This window comes from Littorina saxatilis, linkage group LG2, assembly GCF_037325665.1.
Source record: "Littorina saxatilis isolate snail1 linkage group LG2, US_GU_Lsax_2.0, whole genome shotgun sequence".
In the NCBI taxonomy this organism is placed as follows: Eukaryota; Metazoa; Mollusca; class Gastropoda; order Littorinimorpha; family Littorinidae; genus Littorina; species Littorina saxatilis.
This window is the reverse complement of record NC_090246.1, coordinates 832,487-842,959: the sequence shown is the minus strand read 5'-3', so window position 1 is coordinate 842,959 and position 10,473 is coordinate 832,487. Positions and strand designations below refer to the sequence as shown.

At 39.6% G+C, this 10,473-nt stretch overlaps 1 protein-coding gene across 1 annotated transcript in view; it reads right to left on the bottom strand.

Moving 5' to 3' along the window:
- Positions 1-6,963: 6,963 nt before the first annotated feature.
- Positions 6,964-10,473, bottom strand: part of LOC138957446 (nuclear protein localization protein 4 homolog) — a 30,958-nt gene continuing 27,448 nt past the window's right edge. Inside the window, exon 16 of the transcript XR_011453037.1 lies at positions 6,964-9,206. The gene's annotated coding sequence lies outside the window, so the exon portion shown is untranslated. The remainder of the gene's footprint in view (positions 9,207-10,473) is intronic.

Here is a 10,473-nt window from a genome sequence, read left to right as displayed (position 1 = left end):
TCTGCATGCAATGCAATGTGACTGTGTAAATATATGACTCGATGTATACTTGATGTTTTTTTCACCTTTTAGTTCGGTTTTTATGAGTAATTCAAACGGAGGAATTCATTCATTAGCTGTTCGTGGACCTTTTGGTGCGCGCGAACCGGCGACCGACCTAGTCAGGGTTTCATATTCTAGCATCAGAATAAAGAAAATGAACAAAATAAACAAACACAGGAATGGAAAGTTATTGATTGAATCTGAATTTTGGAACGTTAGCAGTTTAATCTGTTTCATATTTTTTTTCTTCAACAATTCTTATTCAGGCAAGCACAGATTTATTAATTACACATTTAAAAGCATTGTCACTGATAAGTCACAGTAGGGACTTAGGTCTATGGTCACAGCAATGACAGAGTTGAACACACATGTGGTATTCAGTTACTTCTCACATTTTCAGAGCACGTCCCAAAAATCAGAGGAATACATTGACAATTGTAATAATGTACATCACTCGTCTTTATCCAACCGTTACTAACTGTTGATACGGAATCCATTTTTTGTTTATTCTGCATTTGTAAACAAAAAACTTTGCTGTTAATAAAATATAATCAAAACCAGCGTCTGTTTTCATGTGGTTTTCATGGTTCAATAATACCAGTGTTGGTGTAAGTCTGAGTCTGTCTATTTATAACATTTTTCTTTCAAACATCTTTCAAATTCAGTCCAAAAAACCTGGACGTGTTCACATTGCCACAAATAATTAACAACAATTACATACATTACTTGTAAACAACCCCCATGTCTTTCAATATTGCAATAGTCACTAAAACCCTATTATTTATTTTAATTTGGAACCATTGCAGTTTTACCTCTTGTATTTTCTTTGTTTTGTAAAAGACTTTATTCCTGTTTCAGATTTTCATTCTAGCCTCAGTGGAGACTCGACTCTGCATGGGCTGGATGGACGTGTCGATTTTTAAAGGTACCTTTATTCCCGTGCATTCCCTCGTGCACACCACCACAGACCTGCCCAAGGGTTTACACGGCGTGAGCATCTATCCACTTGCACACCACCACAGACCTGCCCAGGGGTTCACACGGCGTGACCATCTATCCACTTGCACACCACCACAGACCTGCCCAGGGGTTCACACGGCGTGACCATCTATCCACTTGCACACCACCACAGACCTGCCCAGGGGTTCACACGGCGTGACCATCTATCCACTTGCACACCACCACAGACCTGCCCAGGGGTTTACACGGCGTGAGCATCTATCCACTTGCACCCGTACCAAAAACTTCATTCTAACCTTTTTGTGTGCAGAGAGATTTGAATAAAAATTATAATAACAAAAATGTAATTTGTTATTGTCGCTTTGCTGAAATCGTTTCGTAAAGAAGTGATGTTAGTGTCAATGTGCAAAATCAATTCTTGCAGAGATTCTCACGCTGTGCACGGAGCAGCCAGGCTGTTGCTTTTGTGTATGTGTGTGTGTGTGTGTGTGTGTGTGTGTGTGTGTGTGTGTGTGTGTGTGTTTCTTTATTTGGTGTTTAACGTCGTTTTCAACCACGAAGGTTATATCGCGACGGGGAAAGGGGGGGAGATGGGATAGAGCCACTTGTTAATTGTTTCTTGTTCACAAAAGCACTAATCAAAAAATTGCTCCAGGGGCTTGCAACGTAGTACAATATATTACCTTACTGGGAGAATGCAAGTTTCCAATACAAAGGACTTAACATTTCTTACATACTGCTTGACTAAAATCTTTACAAACGTTGACTTTATTCTATACAAGAAACACTTAACAAGGGTAAAAGGAGAAACAGAATCCGTTAGTCGCCTCTTACGACATGCTGGGGAGCATCGGGTAAATTCTTCCCCCTAACCCGCGGGGGAATGTGTGTGTGTGTGTGTGTGTGTGTGTATGTGTGTCAGTGTGTGTGTGTCAGTGTGTATGTCAGTGTGTGTGTCAGTGTGTGTGTGTGTCAGTGTGTGTGTGTGTGTGTCAGTGTGTGTGTGTGTGTGTGTGTGTGTGTGAGTGTGTGTGTATGTCAGTGTGTGTGTGTGTGCGTGCACGACATGGCCCCGACTGAAAGGAGCTGCCCAGAACCGGGTGCGTTGGCGAGGAGTTGTTGCGGCCCTATGCTCCACAGGGAGTCTACAGGAATAAGTCAAGTAAGTCAAGTGTGTGTGTGTGCGTGTGTGTGTGTGTGTGTGTGTCAGTGTGTGTGTGTGTTTTAAGTTGAGATTCTACAATGTTCATTGTACATGATTTATTTAATCATGGTATTGTCCATGAGTGGATAATGTGTTGCTGTAAGTTTATTGTTACGTTATTTTGTTAGAATGAATATGTAAGCTTATTTGATGTTTAAATAGTGTGGTTATATTCAGTTAATATGTAAAGTGCGGAGAGCATAGTTTACTGTGGTTCGCGCTGTATAAGCTGTCATTATTATTATTATCTACTATATAATACTGGTAGGATTTTCGGTGGTTTTTCGATTCCTGTCACCAAACCGCGCGGATTTGTGCCTTCTCCTTCGGTTGCTATGCCAACGTGACCCAGGAAATCGATTCCGCTAGGTCCCGACTTCCAATTTTGTCCACGAACAAAGTTTGAAGAGGTTTGTCTCGCAAATTTGAGCAGAGAACAGTGAACTTTGACCTGAACTTTGACATCGCGGCGAAAGAGATCTGTGATTGGTTCTTCTTCAACTTTCGGTTCGACTAAACACGCGACCGCACCTCAGACGAACCTAGCTGTGTGTTTTATTTCTCTACCCCAGACGAACCTAAAATAATAAGAAGATAGATAGATCTGTTTATCTGTTAATGGAACTCCAAAATATTCCATAGATTTGTTTACTAAATAGTTCGAAACATTATCACCTGATAAGTCGCCGTATAACCTTATAGGTTCCAGCGACTAAATATTTTCCCCCGGTTCAACCATAGACATGTACGTCATCATGATCTCCCCTTAATTTGACCGTTATTTTGGCTGTCTTAGTGAAATGGTAAGATATATCTCTATGTTTTTTACATGTAAGTGTTCGGAAAAAATACAGTTATAGCAGCTATGTACAAAAATAAGCAGCATATGCTCTTTTCGCCAAAGTAAAGTCCTTTTTTCTTCTGGTTTCTTATATGTGTCACAGCACACCGCAAGCTTTTAGGCGAATAGCAAGTGAGTGGTATATATATATCATCAATTTTATAGAAGATAACGGTGTAAAATACTTACCATGTTCATGTCCGTTATACGTTTTCAATATTCCATATGTGTCATTTAATTGTGTGTTGCTTGATTGCTTGATGCCATGTATGTGTGTGTGTGTGTACATGACTTTAAATGTGTGCACTCGATTGTGTGTGTGAACCATGTATACCATGTATATATTTTCTGTTGTCAATGTTGTCAATTAGATATGTTATACTATGCGTTTGAATCATTAAGTATTTTAGACGTCATACTTTTTTTCGTATCTTCACGATGGCTTTTTACCCGTTTAAATTTTAATGCTTCCAACTTTCAAAGCGCTGCACGGCTGGGAAGAGATGCGCACTTTTATCACTGTTGTTCATGTAGACGTAATCATGGATTCATGCAAACGTCATACCTGCTGTATTTTATTTTGTTTGTTTGTATAGTCGCGTGCGGTCGCGCAGTCTTTTTGGTCAGTTCCGATTACCTCCCATTGATGCGAAAACCTATATGACTGTTTTTTGTTATTTTTCTCTCTGTTAATTCACCAGTGGCTATGTAACATGTGTTATACCTTATAGGTTCCAGCGACTAAATATTTTTCCCCGGTGCAACCATAGACATGTACGTCATCATGATCTCCCCTTAATTTGACCGTTATTTTGGCTGTCTTAGTGAAATGGTAAGATATATCTCTATGTTTTTTACATGTAAGTGTTCGGAAAAAATACAGTTATAGCAGTTATGTACAAAAATAAGCAGCATATGCTCTTTTCGCCAAAGTAAAGTCCTTTTTTCTTCTGGTTTCTTATATGTGTCACAGCACACCGCAAGCTTTTAGGCGAATAGCAAGTGAGTGGTATATATATATCATCAATTTTATAGTAGGTAACGGTGTAAATTACTTGCCATGTTCATGTCCATTATACGTTTTCCATATTCCATATGTGTCATTTAATTGTGTGTTGCTTGATGCTATGTATGTATGTGTGTGTGTGTGTGTACATGACTTTAAATAAGCATGGATGGATGGATGTGTGCACTCGATTGTGTGTGTGAACCATGTATATATTTTCTGTTGTCAATGTTGTCAATTAGATATGTTATACTATGCGTTTGAATCATTAAGTATTTTAGACGTCATACTTTTTTTCGTATCTTCACGATGGCTTTTTACCCGTTTAAATTTTAATGCTTCCAACTTTCAAAGCGCTGCACGGCTGGGAAGAGATGCGCACTTTTATCACTGTTGTTCATGTAGACGTAATCATGGATTCATGCAAACGTCATACCTGCTGTATTTTATTTTGTTTGTTTGTATAGTCGCGTGCGGTCGCGCAGTCTTTTTGGTCAGTTCCGATTACCTCCCATTGATGCGAAAACCTATATGACTGTTTTTTGTTATTTTTCTCTCTGTTAATTCACCAGTGGCTATGTAACATGTGTTATACCTTATAGGTTCCAGCGACTAAATATTTTCCCCCGGTGCAACCATAGACATGTACGTCATCATGATCTCCCCTTAATTTGACCGTTATTTTGGCTGTCTTAGTGAAATGGTAAGATATATCTCTATGTTTTTTACATGTAAGTGTTCGGAAAAAATACAGTTATAGCAGTTATGTACAAAAATAAGCAGCATATGCTCTTTTCGCCAAAGTAAAGTCCTTTTTTCTTCTGGTTTCTTATATGTGTCACAGCACACCGCAAGCTTTTAGGCGAATAGCAAGTGAGTGGTATATATATATCATCAATTTTATAGTAGGTAACGGTGTAAATTACTTGCCATGGTCATGTCCATTATACGTTTTCCATATTCCATATGTGTCATTTAATTGTGTGTTGCTTGATGCCATGTATGTATGTATGTGTGTGTGTGTGTACATGACTTTAAATAAGCATGGATGGATGTGTGCACTCGATTGTGTGTGTGAACCATGTATATATTTTCTGTTGTCAATGTTGTCAATTACATATGTTATACTATGCGTTTGAATCATTAAGTATTTTAGACGTCATACTTTTTTTCGTATCTTCACGATGGCTTTTTACCCGTTTAAATTTTAATGCTTCCAACTTTCAAAGCGCTGCACGGCTGGGAAGAGATGCGCACTTTTATCACTGTTGTTCATGTAGACGTAATCATGGATTCATGCAAACGTCATACCTGCTGTATTTTATTTTGTTTGTTTGTATAGTCGCGTGCGGTCGCGCAGTCTTTTTGGTCAGTTCCGATTACCTCCCATTGATGCGAAAACCTATATGACTGTTTTTTGTTATTTTTCTCTCTGTTAATTCACCAGTGGCTATGTAACATGTGTTACAGAATTGCACCGGTGTAAGGGTTAACATTTTATTTTTCACCAAGAGAATATAATTCATTATATGCGGGATAATGTGCGGGGGGGGGGGGGGGGGGGAGGGGTGCAAACAACATTTTCACAAGCACATAACCAACAAAATGACATCGCATGCGCAGCACACAAAGTGCGTAGCACGGGTACCACTAGTTATTATAATTATTATTAAATGCGTCCTAGTGGTGGGACTCTCTTATTCAATACTAAACTCGACTGGACAGATCTGCAGCTGGACAGATATGGTCGCTTACACGGGAGAGATAGTAGCTTGAACTGCCAGACAAATTGTAGCTTCTGTCTTCACGAAACCCTTTGGGACATTTTCTGTCGTATCAATACGAACGAATACAGGATAGTCATTAAATAACACAGGAGTTGTCAGGAGTACTTCGAATGCGAGTGCTCCATATTGACAGATACTGACATCAATGTTAAATAACAGTAGTCTGGACGCAACTCCCAAGCGTCCAAAGTCTAGCTTCGTCATTTCTATGCTTATACGGCTGTAACAACGATTCCAAACACACAGCCGTTCCAATGTAAGGAGCTCCCCCTGGTTGTATGAAATAGGCTACACAGCAAAGACCAAAACATAGATTAGGGGCAATGTTTGTGTTGATCTGACAATTCCGGTCCTTTGGGTGGTTTTTTTTATGTGAAAATACAGGAAAGAAATCGTCAGCCGGTCAGTACTATCGGTTTTTGATAGCCGTTTGACAGATTTTTCGTATCCGTTAAAAACTAATACTACTATACTATACTAGAGTTTGACCCCTTGCCGTGACAAGGTGAATTTTGTTTTAGTGAGATGTATAATTCATGTCTTCTAGAAATACCACTCTTACAAAAACAACCAAATCTGATCGCTGAAGTAGCGTATATCGATTGCTTGCTTACGGCAAAAGTACATGAAGACTAGTACAAGTACACGGTGCAGATCACAGGCAGATCCTGACAGTAAATTAAAAGAGCAAAAGCTGATGCCAGTATCATGTGCCTGTGGCACACATGGTTTGAGTTTACAATAGATGCGTTCGACTGGCTGTTGCTTTGAATTGTGTTATAAATGAAGCTAGTTGTGAATGAATTTATGGCATCTGTAAGACAGCTTGCGTTTTAAAATCCAGAATAGACCCCTTTGACTTTGCGTTGGTGTCAGTACTTGTAGCTAGATGGTGTGTGTGTGTGTATGTGAGAGAATAAGAGAGACAGAGAGAGAGAGAGAAACTTGCTGGTGTAAAAAAAAGTGTGTATGTGTGTGTGTGAGAGAGAGAGAGAGAGAGAGAGAGAGAGAGAGAGAGAGAGAGATTGTTATTGTGTGCGTGTGGGTGTGTGTGTGTGTGCGTGCGTGCATGTGTGCACAAACTTCATGTAACGTAATAGACTGACTTGACATAAAAGCCAAATTGGCATTTCTTAAGACTTTTATTCTTCCATAAGACTTCTGCGGGTCATCCAAGCATGTCAATTAAGTTCAGTACATACATACATTTGTACATGCTATTGTACAGTCAGCCAATGGTACAGTATTTACAACTGTACATAATCAGTATCTTTTACAAGCAAACATTTCACACATATCGAAGGGCAAATTGCAATAAATCAGGTGAATGAAAAAAAAAGTATATCACTCTTGATGCTGAGGTCATTCTTCTTATAAACTCAATGTTCAAAGAACATACATACATTTATGGTTGCACCAAGTATCAACGCCCATCTTCCTGCAACTGATAATTGATCTGCTTTTTCCAAGACAAAACATAACTCACTAATTTAAATCAAATGCTCTGATAGAAGCTGGGAACGTGTCAGGACTGGTTACCGGTACCCAGCCAAGTGCTGACATGTCATAAACAAAACAAGGAAAAAAAGAAAAAGAAAGAAAGAAAAATATCACAAACAAACACTAATATTGTGTTAATTTTTTTTATCAAATGCAGCTAAAAAGGATAACAGGTAAGAAAGAAAAAAATAGAGAACAAACAAAAAATGAAAGAAAAAACAAATTAAATAATTTTGCTTAGCTTTACTTTCTTTCTTTATTTGGTGTTTAACGTCATTTTCAACCACGAAGGTTATATCGCGACGGAACGTCGTTTTCAACCGTTCAAGGTTATATCGCGACGGGGAAAGGGGGGGATGGGATAGAGCCACTTGTTAATTGTTTCTTGTTCACAAAAGCACTAATCAAAAATTGCGCCAGGGGCTTGCAATGTAGTACAATATATGACCTTACTGGGAGAATGCAAGTTTCCAGTACAAAGGACTGAACATTTCTTACATACTGCTTGACTAAAATCTTTACAAACATTGACTATATTCTATACAAGAAACACTTAACAAGGGTAAAAGGAGAAACAGAATCCGTTAGTCGCCTCTTACGACATGCTGGGGAGCATCAGGTAAATTCTTCCCCCAAACCCGCGGGGGGTCTTAGCTTGACTGCACATACAGACACAAACAGAGTTGTCTTTTGTTCATCATCATTCACAGTAAATCCTAAGTGCTTAGCAGCTGACCGATACATGCTGCCTACATCAGATGACAGAAATGTAGGAACACCTTTGGATAGCTCCCTGAACTGTATCATTATGGTAAAAGTAACCAACTTTTCATGCTTAATTTTGTTTTACCCCTCTGTAAATCAATACTCAAGTACTCTGTAAAGACAACAGCAATATGTTTGTGCAGCTTCCTAAACAGTATCATTCCAGTAAAAGAATTTGACTTTGTGGCACAAGAATGGGGGGGGGGGGGGGGGGGGGGGGGGGGGGGGGGGGTGTCATTTAGGGCATTTGCTGTTCAGACTCAGGTCTGTAAAAAGTAGCACTATATACACTAAAAACAGAAAGAAAGGGGGGAACAAGAGAGAAAACACAGGATTTGCTGTCGACTCAGCATAGGTCAAATGTAGGAAGCGTCTGCCTTGTAGTGTACCAGTAACTTTACTGTGTTACCTATTTCTTTTTCATTCTTATCCTAAACAAATGCATTCAAACCACACCATCAATCAAAATATCACAATGCTACCAACAACAACAAAAAACAAAAATGTAAATAAGAAAAAAAGAAAAGAAAAGACGAGCAGAAACTTGGGGAACGAGATACTTCCAGTAACAATAAATTTCATTTCTCATTCACACACTCCTTTTTCTCCAAGCAAGGGATTCTGCTTTTTCTGAATAATCTCCGTCATTCAACATACAAATAGTCTGACATTTGACAGCAAAGACTTGTGAACAGAAGTAACAATGTATGAAAAACGCCTCTGCCAGCTGGCATTCACACTGTTCTCTGTTCAGGCTTTCACATACGACAAGAGCAGCGTCTGTGTTCTCATGTGGGAATGAACACTCGATACACAGCTTTAGCAACACTACTTTCAGCCTTCAGACCCACTCAGAAAGTAAAACATCAGCATATTCACAAAGTGAAAATAAATATTATCACCATCGCATTTGCAACAGTGAAAGTGTTCTTTCTTTCTTTATTTGGTGTTTAACGTCGTTTTCAACCACGAAGGGTTATATCGCGACGGGGAAAGGGGGAAGATGGGACAGAGCCACTTGTCAATTGTTTCTTGTTCACAAAAGCACAAATCAAAAATTTGCTCCAGTGGCTTGCACCGTACAGTAGTACAATATATTACCTTAGTCCTTACTGGGAGAATGCAAGTTTCCAGTACAAAGGACTTAAACACAATGCTTGACTAAAATCTTTACAAAAATTGACCATATTCTATACAAGAAACACTTAACAAGGGTAAAAGGAGAAACAAATCCGTTAGTTGCCTCTTACGACATGCTGGGGAGCATCGGGTAAATTCTTCCCCCTAACCCGCGGGGGGTAGTGAAAGTGTTGACACAAAGCTCATACATTACACCTGAAACATTCGAACCCACCCACCATGCCCTAAAGTGACTGGCATACAAGATGTGTTATGGTTTTTAATACAAATTAAGATTTTAACCACTACAACCCCCCTCATCTGAGCGACCATATTAATGTTTGTTTTACTGTACTCATGCCCAACCAACTCCACCTGTCATAAACGGGTGCCTTCTTTCTGTTTCTCCTCTGCATGGTCAAATATTGCAGTGCGGAACAAACCATGCACACATGTCCATAAGTGGAATTTTGAACTTTGTGGCATTTGTGTTTCATATCTAAAACATGTTTTTCTCTTTTTTGTGTACTTTTTTAAAGCTGTATCCTAGCCTTTAGATTTTTCCATTTTTTGTTTGATGATTCACATAGCTATAGGTACTTTACCGCCGCATTTCAGTTTCATATCAAGTACATGTTTTTCTGGTTTTTTAAAACTTTTTTAAAGCTGTGTCCTAGCCTTTAGATTTTTCCATTCTTAGTTTGATGATTCACATAGCTATAGGTACTTTACCGCTCAATGTGCTGAGTGATCTGGACAAGTCCTTTTTTTTTATTTTTATTTTTTTACAAAAGTCAACAGCTGAGTCATTCAAAGTACACCCAACAAATGGTTGTGTGATGCGTCTCAAGCGTGTTGGCGTTGACATACATGTGCTTAAGTGTCGCATCCGCTTTCAGCCTTCATCGCTGGCTAGCCAAAGCTGCATGCAGCACCGGTCGAAAAGAGAGCAGCCATCCGCGTAGGTCTCTTCTGCCGGTTAGCCTCTCACCAACAAGTCCTATGCATTGCCTCCACGTGGCGTTGGGTGGAAACTGGGAGCCCTATGCTCCCAGGCTAAAATGCAAGGGCGCGGAGGAGATTTTCCCCGTACGTGCGGTACGCAGGCCCACCCATGTGTGGATACGCCCTGGTGCCCATGAAACAAATCCCCAGGTATGGGTGAAATACCAAGACTAGACATCCCAACGGCGGAACTGGCGGAAGAGGAGAGTGAACTCCCAACGGTAGCGAAGGCGGAAGAGGACGT